Source organism: Hyla sarda, unplaced genomic scaffold, assembly GCF_029499605.1.
Source record: "Hyla sarda isolate aHylSar1 unplaced genomic scaffold, aHylSar1.hap1 scaffold_1114, whole genome shotgun sequence".
NCBI lineage: Eukaryota > Metazoa > Chordata > Amphibia > Anura > Hylidae > Hyla > Hyla sarda.
The window spans coordinates 1-12697 of record NW_026607735.1 but is presented as its reverse complement, the minus strand read 5'-3'; the positions used below and the strand labels follow the sequence as shown (position 1 = coordinate 12697).

The window sequence follows — 12697 nt, the reverse complement described above, 5'->3', positions numbered from 1 at the left end:
CCCACACAGGTAAGTCCAATGGGGTGCAGGCATGTCCTCTATGCTTACAGCTTCCCGTGGGTGTTGGTTTGATACCGTTTGGGGACAGCCAAGGAGGCATCTGCAGGCAACAAAGGTAGGTGTGTGCTTGTGTGTGTGTTTCCTATGCAGATCCTAAGCCCAGTGTCACATGCAAGTAGGAGGAGTAAGAAGGGTTCCTGGCAAATCCGGGTTATGGATTGCATTTAAAAAGGCCCCGTGGGAGTGCAATGGGCCCCTGTCTTGCTGCTTAGCAATAATGGTATGGGTTTAGGTTCTGCTGTGTGTACTGGTGGTTGACTGCCCCCCAGCCCAGAGTGTGCATGGAAAATTGTCTGGCAGCCTCCCTGACAGCAAGCAGTGATAGTGCCCATGAAGGGGACCTTGTTGGGCCCGCCCCTTTCACGGTTATCGCTTCTCGGCCTTTTGGCTAAGATCAAGTGTAGTATCTGTTCTTATCAGTTTAATATCTGATACGTCCCCTATCTGGGGACCATATATTAAATGGATTTTTGAGAACGGGGGCCGATTTCGAAGCTTGCTTCCGTCGCCCTATGCATTGACCCGATATGGCAGTATCTTCGGGTACAGTGCACCACCCCCTTACAGGGTTAAAAAGAAAGATTCCTACTTTCATTGCTACCTGCTTGCTGGCTAGCCAGCTAGCCAGCCCTGTGGGCCTTGCTGCTGCTGCTGCTGCTGCTGCAGCCAAAAAACAAAAGGTGGTGCTGCTGCTGCTTCTGCTGCTTCTGCTTGTGTCTGGCCGCTGTTGGAGCGTCCAGGCACAGGACTTCTGCTGCTGCTGACTAAATGGCCTCCTTAATTGGATCATTTGAGTAGCCAGCACACCTGTGCAGGTAGGGCATGACATGATAGGCAGCTGCCTTGATAGCGGGTGGGTGCTGAATGTTCCTAATTGACAAAATAAGATTAATGCTTATGAAGAAATATAAAATCTCATCCCTTCCCCAATATCGCGCCACACCCCTACCCCTTAATTCCCTGGTTGAACTTGATGGACATATGTCTTTTTTCGACCGTACTAACTATGTAACTATGTAACATAACATGGGGGGGTCTCCTGGCTGTTCACACAGGTGTGTCATTGCTGTACATTGACCATGCATTGCTTCTGTGGTATTGCAAAGGCAAAGACAAATGCTTCCAGCCATCCATTGCACTAATGGATTGGTCATCAGCTGGCTGTCTATGTCCCGCATCAATATAGACCAAAGTACAGAGGGTTAGGCTATGCTATAGTGCACCTACCTGATGCATCAGAAGGTGCGAGGCCCTTGCTAAATTCTGTGCACAGACTTTGAGATCTATGCTTTAGACTGTATCTAAACCTGCTCCAACATGGACTGACATTCTGGCCTACTTTCAGCCGATGCGACTTGTCTGTCGCTGAACAGTCGCTTTTTATGTATTCAGCACCTATGTATAATGTTGTAAAAATGCTCTAGAAGCTAAAGTCGCAGAAATGTCACACATATTTGGCCTGCAACTTTCTGTGCGACAAATTCAGACAGGAAAAATCAGTATAAATCCTTAGAAAATTATCCCCCAGTGTCTCCATCTGCTGGCGGTATTGAATAAGCATTGCTGCACTGATGGGGTATGCATTAGACGAAAAAAAAGAAGAAAAAGAAGAATAATACGCCCAGAAAAGAGGCGAAAAGGAGAAAAACGTAAAAAAACGTGAAAAAAAAGTAAGAGGAAGAGAAGGGAAAAAAAGGTGGAAATGGGTTTAAAAGTGATTTCGGCGGAGAAATATATATATATATATATATATATATATATATATATATATATATATATATATATACGCGCACACACACACATATATATAAACGTATTCTCCGTTGAGATATTGCAGCCGCTGCTGTGTCCAGGCCCAGGAGCCTTAGCACTGTGCTGTGATGTCACTCAATACCACTGACATCACTAGGTGTAAACAACATCTCTCCTTTGCTGTGTATGTGACTATGGAGCTGTTTGGTGATGTCGTCTATTATGGCCTTCATAGAAGCAACAGGAGATTGTTGCATCCATCTAGAACCCTCAGAACTACAGTGCTATGATGTCACTCACTTCCACAGGCCTTGCAGAGTGTAAACAACAACAACCCAGCTTTGTTGTGTATGTAACCATAGGGATTGTGATGTCACCTAGAACCTTCACAGCAGCGACAGCTTTATGAGGAGCATCAGCACTGCTCTGCCTGAGCAGAACCATCACCGCCATAGGTTGTCAAATAACCCGGATTTAACCCACACAGGTAAGTCCAATGGGGTGCAGGCATGTCCTCTATGCTTACAGCTTCCCGTGGGTGTTGGTTTGATACCGTTTGGGGACAGCCAAGGAGGCATCTGCAGGCAACAAAGGTAGGTGTGTGCTTGTGTGTGTGTTTCCTATGCAGATCCTAAGCCCAGTGTCACATGCAAGTAGGAGGAGTAAGAAGGGTTCCTGGCAAATCCGGGTTATGGATTGCATTTAAAAAGGCCCCGTGGGAGTGCAATGGGCCCCTGTCTTGCTGCTTAGCAATAATGGTATGGGTTTAGGTTCTGCTGTGTGTACTGGTGGTTGACTGCCCCCCAGCCCAGAGTGTGCATGGAAAATTGTCTGGCAGCCTCCCTGACAGCAAGCAGTGATAGTGCCCATGAAGGGGACCTTGTTGGGCCCGCCCCTTTCACGGTTATCGCTTCTCGGCCTTTTGGCTAAGATCAAGTGTAGTATCTGTTCTTATCAGTTTAATATCTGATACGTCCCCTATCTGGGGACCATATATTAAATGGATTTTTGAGAACGGGGGCCGATTTCGAAGCTTGCTTCCGTCGCCCTATGCATTGACCCGATATGGCAGTATCTTCGGGTACAGTGCACCACCCCCTTACAGGGTTAAAAAGAAAGATTCCTACTTTCATTGCTACCTGCTTGCTGGCTAGCCAGCTAGCCAGCCCTGTGGGCCTTGCTGCTGCTGCTGCTGCTGCTGCAGCCAAAAAACAAAAGGTGGTGCTGCTGCTGCTTCTGCTGCTTCTGCTTGTGTCTGGCCGCTGTTGGAGCGTCCAGGCACAGGACTTCTGCTGCTGCTGACTAAATGGCCTCCTTAATTGGATCATTTGAGTAGCCAGCACACCTGTGCAGGTAGGGCATGACATGATAGGCAGCTGCCTTGATAGCGGGTGGGTGCTGAATGTTCCTAATTGACAAAATAAGATTAATGCTTATGAAGAAATATAAAATCTCATCCCTTCCCCAATATCGCGCCACACCCCTACCCCTTAATTCCCTGGTTGAACTTGATGGACATATGTCTTTTTTCGACCGTACTAACTATGTAACTATGTAACATAACATGGGGGGGTCTCCTGGCTGTTCACACAGGTGTGTCATTGCTGTACATTGACCATGCATTGCTTCTGTGGTATTGCAAAGGCAAAGACAAATGCTTCCAGCCATCCATTGCACTAATGGATTGGTCATCAGCTGGCTGTCTATGTCCCGCATCAATATAGACCAAAGTACAGAGGGTTAGGCTATGCTATAGTGCACCTACCTGATGCATCAGAAGGTGCGAGGCCCTTGCTAAATTCTGTGCACAGACTTTGAGATCTATGCTTTAGACTGTATCTAAACCTGCTCCAACATGGACTGACATTCTGGCCTACTTTCAGCCGATGCGACTTGTCTGTCGCTGAACAGTCGCTTTTTATGTATTCAGCACCTATGTATAATGTTGTAAAAATGCTCTAGAAGCTAAAGTCGCAGAAATGTCACACATATTTGGCCTGCAACTTTCTGTGCGACAAATTCAGACAGGAAAAATCAGTATAAATCCTTAGAAAATTATCCCCCAGTGTCTCCATCTGCTGGCGGTATTGAATAAGCATTGCTGCACTGATGGGGTATGCATTAGACGAAAAAAAAGAAGAAAAAGAAGAATAATACGCCCAGAAAAGAGGCGAAAAGGAGAAAAACGTAAAAAAACGTGAAAAAAAAGTAAGAGGAAGAGAAGGGAAAAAAAGGTGGAAATGGGTTTAAAAGTGATTTCGGCGGAGAATATATATATATATATATATATATATATATATATATATATATATATATACGCGCACACACACACATATATATAAACGTATTCTCCGTTGAGATATTGCAGCCGCTGCTGTGTCCAGGCCCAGGAGCCTTAGCACTGTGCTGTGATGTCACTCAATACCACTGACATCACTAGGTGTAAACAACATCTCTCCTTTGCTGTGTATGTGACTATGGAGCTGTTTGGTGATGTCGTCTATTATGGCCTTCATAGAAGCAACAGGAGATTGTTGCATCCATCTAGAACCCTCAGAACTACAGTGCTATGATGTCACTCACTTCCACAGGCCTTGCAGAGTGTAAACAACAACAACCCAGCTTTGTTGTGTATGTAACCATAGGGATTGTGATGTCACCTAGAACCTTCACAGCAGCGACAGCTTTATGAGGAGCATCAGCACTGCTCTGCCTGAGCAGAACCATCACCGCCATAGGTTGTCAAATAACCCGGATTTAACCCACACAGGTAAGTCCAATGGGGTGCAGGCATGTCCTCTATGCTTACAGCTTCCCGTGGGTGTTGGTTTGATACCGTTTGGGGACAGCCAAGGAGGCATCTGCAGGCAACAAAGGTAGGTGTGTGCTTGTGTGTGTGTTTCCTATGCAGATCCTAAGCCCAGTGTCACATGCAAGTAGGAGGAGTAAGAAGGGTTCCTGGCAAATCCGGGTTATGGATTGCATTTAAAAAGGCCCCGTGGGAGTGCAATGGGCCCCTGTCTTGCTGCTTAGCAATAATGGTATGGGTTTAGGTTCTGCTGTGTGTACTGGTGGTTGACTGCCCCCCAGCCCAGAGTGTGCATGGAAAATTGTCTGGCAGCCTCCCTGACAGCAAGCAGTGATAGTGCCCATGAAGGGGACCTTGTTGGGCCCGCCCCTTTCACGGTTATCGCTTCTCGGCCTTTTGGCTAAGATCAAGTGTAGTATCTGTTCTTATCAGTTTAATATCTGATACGTCCCCTATCTGGGGACCATATATTAAATGGATTTTTGAGAACGGGGGCCGATTTCGAAGCTTGCTTCCGTCGCCCTATGCATTGACCCGATATGGCAGTATCTTCGGGTACAGTGCACCACCCCCTTACAGGGTTAAAAAGAAAGATTCCTACTTTCATTGCTACCTGCTTGCTGGCTAGCCAGCTAGCCAGCCCTGTGGGCCTTGCTGCTGCTGCTGCTGCTGCTGCAGCCAAAAAACAAAAGGTGGTGCTGCTGCTGCTTCTGCTGCTTCTGCTTGTGTCTGGCCGCTGTTGGAGCGTCCAGGCACAGGACTTCTGCTGCTGCTGACTAAATGGCCTCCTTAATTGGATCATTTGAGTAGCCAGCACACCTGTGCAGGTAGGGCATGACATGATAGGCAGCTGCCTTGATAGCGGGTGGGTGCTGAATGTTCCTAATTGACAAAATAAGATTAATGCTTATGAAGAAATATAAAATCTCATCCCTTCCCCAATATCGCGCCACACCCCTACCCCTTAATTCCCTGGTTGAACTTGATGGACATATGTCTTTTTTCGACCGTACTAACTATGTAACTATGTAACATAACATGGGGGGGTCTCCTGGCTGTTCACACAGGTGTGTCATTGCTGTACATTGACCATGCATTGCTTCTGTGGTATTGCAAAGGCAAAGACAAATGCTTCCAGCCATCCATTGCACTAATGGATTGGTCATCAGCTGGCTGTCTATGTCCCGCATCAATATAGACCAAAGTACAGAGGGTTAGGCTATGCTATAGTGCACCTACCTGATGCATCAGAAGGTGCGAGGCCCTTGCTAAATTCTGTGCACAGACTTTGAGATCTATGCTTTAGACTGTATCTAAACCTGCTCCAACATGGACTGACATTCTGGCCTACTTTCAGCCGATGCGACTTGTCTGTCGCTGAACAGTCGCTTTTTATGTATTCAGCACCTATGTATAATGTTGTAAAAATGCTCTAGAAGCTAAAGTCGCAGAAATGTCACACATATTTGGCCTGCAACTTTCTGTGCGACAAATTCAGACAGGAAAAATCAGTATAAATCCTTAGAAAATTATCCCCCAGTGTCTCCATCTGCTGGCGGTATTGAATAAGCATTGCTGCACTGATGGGGTATGCATTAGACGAAAAAAAAGAAGAAAAAGAAGAATAATACGCCCAGAAAAGAGGCGAAAAGGAGAAAAACGTAAAAAAACGTGAAAAAAAAGTAAGAGGAAGAGAAGGGAAAAAAAGGTGGAAATGGGTTTAAAAGTGATTTCGGCGGAGAAATATATATATATATATATATATATATATATATATATATATATACGCGCACACACACACATATATATAAACGTATTCTCCGTTGAGATATTGCAGCCGCTGCTGTGTCCAGGCCCAGGAGCCTTAGCACTGTGCTGTGATGTCACTCAATACCACTGACATCACTAGGTGTAAACAACATCTCTCCTTTGCTGTGTATGTGACTATGGAGCTGTTTGGTGATGTCGTCTATTATGGCCTTCATAGAAGCAACAGGAGATTGTTGCATCCATCTAGAACCCTCAGAACTACAGTGCTATGATGTCACTCACTTCCACAGGCCTTGCAGAGTGTAAACAACAACAACCCAGCTTTGTTGTGTATGTAACCATAGGGATTGTGATGTCACCTAGAACCTTCACAGCAGCGACAGCTTTATGAGGAGCATCAGCACTGCTCTGCCTGAGCAGAACCATCACCGCCATAGGTTGTCAAATAACCCGGATTTAACCCACACAGGTAAGTCCAATGGGGTGCAGGCATGTCCTCTATGCTTACAGCTTCCCGTGGGTGTTGGTTTGATACCGTTTGGGGACAGCCAAGGAGGCATCTGCAGGCAACAAAGGTAGGTGTGTGCTTGTGTGTGTGTTTCCTATGCAGATCCTAAGCCCAGTGTCACATGCAAGTAGGAGGAGTAAGAAGGGTTCCTGGCAAATCCGGGTTATGGATTGCATTTAAAAAGGCCCCGTGGGAGTGCAATGGGCCCCTGTCTTGCTGCTTAGCAATAATGGTATGGGTTTAGGTTCTGCTGTGTGTACTGGTGGTTGACTGCCCCCCAGCCCAGAGTGTGCATGGAAAATTGTCTGGCAGCCTCCCTGACAGCAAGCAGTGATAGTGCCCATGAAGGGGACCTTGTTGGGCCCGCCCCTTTCACGGTTATCGCTTCTCGGCCTTTTGGCTAAGATCAAGTGTAGTATCTGTTCTTATCAGTTTAATATCTGATACGTCCCCTATCTGGGGACCATATATTAAATGGATTTTTGAGAACGGGGGCCGATTTCGAAGCTTGCTTCCGTCGCCCTATGCATTGACCCGATATGGCAGTATCTTCGGGTACAGTGCACCACCCCCTTACAGGGTTAAAAAGAAAGATTCCTACTTTCATTGCTACCTGCTTGCTGGCTAGCCAGCTAGCCAGCCCTGTGGGCCTTGCTGCTGCTGCTGCTGCTGCTGCAGCCAAAAAACAAAAGGTGGTGCTGCTGCTGCTTCTGCTGCTTCTGCTTGTGTCTGGCCGCTGTTGGAGCGTCCAGGCACAGGACTTCTGCTGCTGCTGACTAAATGGCCTCCTTAATTGGATCATTTGAGTAGCCAGCACACCTGTGCAGGTAGGGCATGACATGATAGGCAGCTGCCTTGATAGCGGGTGGGTGCTGAATGTTCCTAATTGACAAAATAAGATTAATGCTTATGAAGAAATATAAAATCTCATCCCTTCCCCAATATCGCGCCACACCCCTACCCCTTAATTCCCTGGTTGAACTTGATGGACATATGTCTTTTTTCGACCGTACTAACTATGTAACTATGTAACATAACATGGGGGGGTCTCCTGGCTGTTCACACAGGTGTGTCATTGCTGTACATTGACCATGCATTGCTTCTGTGGTATTGCAAAGGCAAAGACAAATGCTTCCAGCCATCCATTGCACTAATGGATTGGTCATCAGCTGGCTGTCTATGTCCCGCATCAATATAGACCAAAGTACAGAGGGTTAGGCTATGCTATAGTGCACCTACCTGATGCATCAGAAGGTGCGAGGCCCTTGCTAAATTCTGTGCACAGACTTTGAGATCTATGCTTTAGACTGTATCTAAACCTGCTCCAACATGGACTGACATTCTGGCCTACTTTCAGCCGATGCGACTTGTCTGTCGCTGAACAGTCGCTTTTTATGTATTCAGCACCTATGTATAATGTTGTAAAAATGCTCTAGAAGCTAAAGTCGCAGAAATGTCACACATATTTGGCCTGCAACTTTCTGTGCGACAAATTCAGACAGGAAAAATCAGTATAAATCCTTAGAAAATTATCCCCCAGTGTCTCCATCTGCTGGCGGTATTGAATAAGCATTGCTGCACTGATGGGGTATGCATTAGACGAAAAAAAAGAAGAAAAAGAAGAATAATACGCCCAGAAAAGAGGCGAAAAGGAGAAAAACGTAAAAAAACGTGAAAAAAAAGTAAGAGGAAGAGAAGGGAAAAAAAGGTGGAAATGGGTTTAAAAGTGATTTCGGCGGAGAAATATATACATATATATATATATATATATATATATATATATATACGCGCACACACACACATATATATAAACGTATTCTCCGTTGAGATATTGCAGCCGCTGCTGTGTCCAGGCCCAGGAGCCTTAGCACTGTGCTGTGATGTCACTCAATACCACTGACATCACTAGGTGTAAACAACATCTCTCCTTTGCTGTGTATGTGACTATGGAGCTGTTTGGTGATGTCGTCTATTATGGCCTTCATAGAAGCAACAGGAGATTGTTGCATCCATCTAGAACCCTCAGAACTACAGTGCTATGATGTCACTCACTTCCACAGGCCTTGCAGAGTGTAAACAACAACAACCCAGCTTTGTTGTGTATGTAACCATAGGGATTGTGATGTCACCTAGAACCTTCACAGCAGCGACAGCTTTATGAGGAGCATCAGCACTGCTCTGCCTGAGCAGAACCATCACCGCCATAGGTTGTCAAATAACCCGGATTTAACCCACACAGGTAAGTCCAATGGGGTGCAGGCATGTCCTCTATGCTTACAGCTTCCCGTGGGTGTTGGTTTGATACCGTTTGGGGACAGCCAAGGAGGCATCTGCAGGCAACAAAGGTAGGTGTGTGCTTGTGTGTGTGTTTCCTATGCAGATCCTAAGCCCAGTGTCACATGCAAGTAGGAGGAGTAAGAAGGGTTCCTGGCAAATCCGGGTTATGGATTGCATTTAAAAAGGCCCCGTGGGAGTGCAATGGGCCCCTGTCTTGCTGCTTAGCAATAATGGTATGGGTTTAGGTTCTGCTGTGTGTACTGGTGGTTGACTGCCCCCCAGCCCAGAGTGTGCATGGAAAATTGTCTGGCAGCCTCCCTGACAGCAAGCAGTGATAGTGCCCATGAAGGGGACCTTGTTGGGCCCGCCCCTTTCACGGTTATCGCTTCTCGGCCTTTTGGCTAAGATCAAGTGTAGTATCTGTTCTTATCAGTTTAATATCTGATACGTCCCCTATCTGGGGACCATATATTAAATGGATTTTTGAGAACGGGGGCCGATTTCGAAGCTTGCTTCCGTCGCCCTATGCATTGACCCGATATGGCAGTATCTTCGGGTACAGTGCACCACCCCCTTACAGGGTTAAAAAGAAAGATTCCTACTTTCATTGCTACCTGCTTGCTGGCTAGCCAGCTAGCCAGCCCTGTGGGCCTTGCTGCTGCTGCTGCTGCTGCTGCAGCCAAAAAACAAAAGGTGGTGCTGCTGCTGCTTCTGCTGCTTCTGCTGCTTCTGCTTGTGTCTGGCCGCTGTTGGAGCGTCCAGGCACAGGACTTCTGCTGCTGCTGACTAAATGGCCTCCTTAATTGGATCATTTGAGTAGCCAGCACACCTGTGCAGGTAGGGCATGACATGATAGGCAGCTGCCTTGATAGCGGGTGGGTGCTGAATGTTCCTAATTGACAAAATAAGATTAATGCTTATGAAGAAATATAAAATCTCATCCCTTCCCCAATATCGCGCCACACCCCTACCCCTTAATTCCCTGGTTGAACTTGATGGACATATGTCTTTTTTCGACCGTACTAACTATGTAACTATGTAACATAACATGGGGGGGTCTCCTGGCTGTTCACACAGGTGTGTCATTGCTGTACATTGACCATGCATTGCTTCTGTGGTATTGCAAAGGCAAAGACAAATGCTTCCAGCCATCCATTGCACTAATGGATTGGTCATCAGCTGGCTGTCTATGTCCCGCATCAATATAGACCAAAGTACAGAGGGTTAGGCTATGCTATAGTGCACCTACCTGATGCATCAGAAGGTGCGAGGCCCTTGCTAAATTCTGTGCACAGACTTTGAGATCTATGCTTTAGACTGTATCTAAACCTGCTCCAACATGGACTGACATTCTGGCCTACTTTCAGCCGATGCGACTTGTCTGTCGCTGAACAGTCGCTTTTTATGTATTCAGCACCTATGTATAATGTTGTAAAAATGCTCTAGAAGCTAAAGTCGCAGAAATGTCACACATATTTGGCCTGCAACTTTCTGTGCGACAAATTCAGACAGGAAAAATCAGTATAAATCCTTAGAAAATTATCCCCCAGTGTCTCCATCTGCTGGCGGTATTGAATAAGCATTGCTGCACTGATGGGGTATGCATTAGACGAAAAAAAAGAAGAAAAAGAAGAATAATACGCCCAGAAAAGAGGCGAAAAGGAGAAAAACGTAAAAAAACGTGAAAAAAAAGTAAGAGGAAGAGAAGGGAAAAAAAGGTGGAAATGGGTTTAAAAGTGATTTCGGCGGAGAATATATATATATATATATATATATATATATATATATATATATACGCGCACACACACACATATATATAAACGTATTCTCCGTTGAGATATTGCAGCCGCTGCTGTGTCCAGGCCCAGGAGCCTTAGCACTGTGCTGTGATGTCACTCAATACCACTGACATCACTAGGTGTAAACAACATCTCTCCTTTGCTGTGTATGTGACTATGGAGCTGTTTGGTGATGTCGTCTATTATGGCCTTCATAGAAGCAACAGGAGATTGTTGCATCCATCTAGAACCCTCAGAACTACAGTGCTATGATGTCACTCACTTCCACAGGCCTTGCAGAGTGTAAACAACAACAACCCAGCTTTGTTGTGTATGTAACCATAGGGATTGTGATGTCACCTAGAACCTTCACAGCAGCGACAGCTTTATGAGGAGCATCAGCACTGCTCTGCCTGAGCAGAACCATCACCGCCATAGGTTGTCAAATAACCCGGATTTAACCCACACAGGTAAGTCCAATGGGGTGCAGGCATGTCCTCTATGCTTACAGCTTCCCGTGGGTGTTGGTTTGATACCGTTTGGGGACAGCCAAGGAGGCATCTGCAGGCAACAAAGGTAGGTGTGTGCTTGTGTGTGTGTTTCCTATGCAGATCCTAAGCCCAGTGTCACATGCAAGTAGGAGGAGTAAGAAGGGTTCCTGGCAAATCCGGGTTATGGATTGCATTTAAAAAGGCCCCGTGGGAGTGCAATGGGCCCCTGTCTTGCTGCTTAGCAATAATGGTATGGGTTTAGGTTCTGCTGTGTGTACTGGTGGTTGACTGCCCCCCAGCCCAGAGTGTGCATGGAAAATTGTCTGGCAGCCTCCCTGACAGCAAGCAGTGATAGTGCCCATGAAGGGGACCTTGTTGGGCCCGCCCCTTTCACGGTTATCGCTTCTCGGCCTTTTGGCTAAGATCAAGTGTAGTATCTGTTCTTATCAGTTTAATATCTGATACGTCCCCTATCTGGGGACCATATATTAAATGGATTTTTGAGAACGGGGGCCGATTTCGAAGCTTGCTTCCGTCGCCCTATGCATTGACCCGATATGGCAGTATCTTCGGGTACAGTGCACCACCCCCTTACAGGGTTAAAAAGAAAGATTCCTACTTTCATTGCTACCTGCTTGCTGGCTAGCCAGCTAGCCAGCCCTGTGGGCCTTGCTGCTGCTGCTGCTGCTGCTGCAGCCAAAAAACAAAAGGTGGTGCTGCTGCTGCTTCTGCTGCTTCTGCTTGTGTCTGGCCGCTGTTGGAGCGTCCAGGCACAGGACTTCTGCTGCTGCTGACTAAATGGCCTCCTTAATTGGATCATTTGAGTAGCCAGCACACCTGTGCAGGTAGGGCATGACATGATAGGCAGCTGCCTTGATAGCGGGTGGGTGCTGAATGTTCCTAATTGACAAAATAAGATTAATGCTTATGAAGAAATATAAAATCTCATCCCTTCCCCAATATCGCGCCACACCCCTACCCCTTAATTCCCTGGTTGAACTTGATGGACATATGTCTTTTTTCGACCGTACTAACTATGTAACTATGTAACATAACATGGGGGGGTCTCCTGGCTGTTCACACAGGTGTGTCATTGCTGTACATTGACCATGCATTGCTTCTGTGGTATTGCAAAGGCAAAGACAAATGCTTCCAGCCATCCATTGCACTAATGGATTGGTCATCAGCTGGCTGTCTATGTCCCGCATCAATATAGACCAAAGTACAGAGGGTTAGGCTATGCTATAGTGCA

General features: G+C 46.4%; 6 non-coding genes across 6 annotated transcripts; all 6 read left to right on the top strand.

Annotated features, from left to right (window-relative positions):
• Window positions 1-428: 428 nt before the first annotated feature.
• Window positions 429-619, top strand: LOC130301210 (U2 spliceosomal RNA). The gene has a single exon (XR_008851886.1). It is a non-coding gene; the product is annotated as a U2 spliceosomal RNA (small nuclear RNA).
• A 2099-nt stretch (window positions 620-2718) lies between these two features.
• Window positions 2719-2909, top strand: LOC130301209 (U2 spliceosomal RNA). Its single transcript, XR_008851885.1, has one exon. It is a non-coding gene; the product is annotated as a U2 spliceosomal RNA (small nuclear RNA).
• A 2092-nt stretch (window positions 2910-5001) lies between these two features.
• Window positions 5002-5192, top strand: LOC130301254 (U2 spliceosomal RNA). The gene has a single exon (XR_008851932.1). It is a non-coding gene; the product is annotated as a U2 spliceosomal RNA (small nuclear RNA).
• Window positions 5193-7279: 2087 nt separating this feature from the next.
• On the top strand, window positions 7280-7470 carry LOC130301243 (U2 spliceosomal RNA). Its single transcript, XR_008851921.1, has one exon. It is a non-coding gene; the product is annotated as a U2 spliceosomal RNA (small nuclear RNA).
• Window positions 7471-9557: 2087 nt separating this feature from the next.
• On the top strand, window positions 9558-9748 carry LOC130301231 (U2 spliceosomal RNA). Its single transcript, XR_008851909.1, has one exon. It is a non-coding gene; the product is annotated as a U2 spliceosomal RNA (small nuclear RNA).
• A 2095-nt stretch (window positions 9749-11843) lies between these two features.
• LOC130301220 (U2 spliceosomal RNA) lies at window positions 11844-12034 on the top strand. Its single transcript, XR_008851896.1, has one exon. It is a non-coding gene; the product is annotated as a U2 spliceosomal RNA (small nuclear RNA).
• Window positions 12035-12697: the final 663 nt, after the last annotated feature.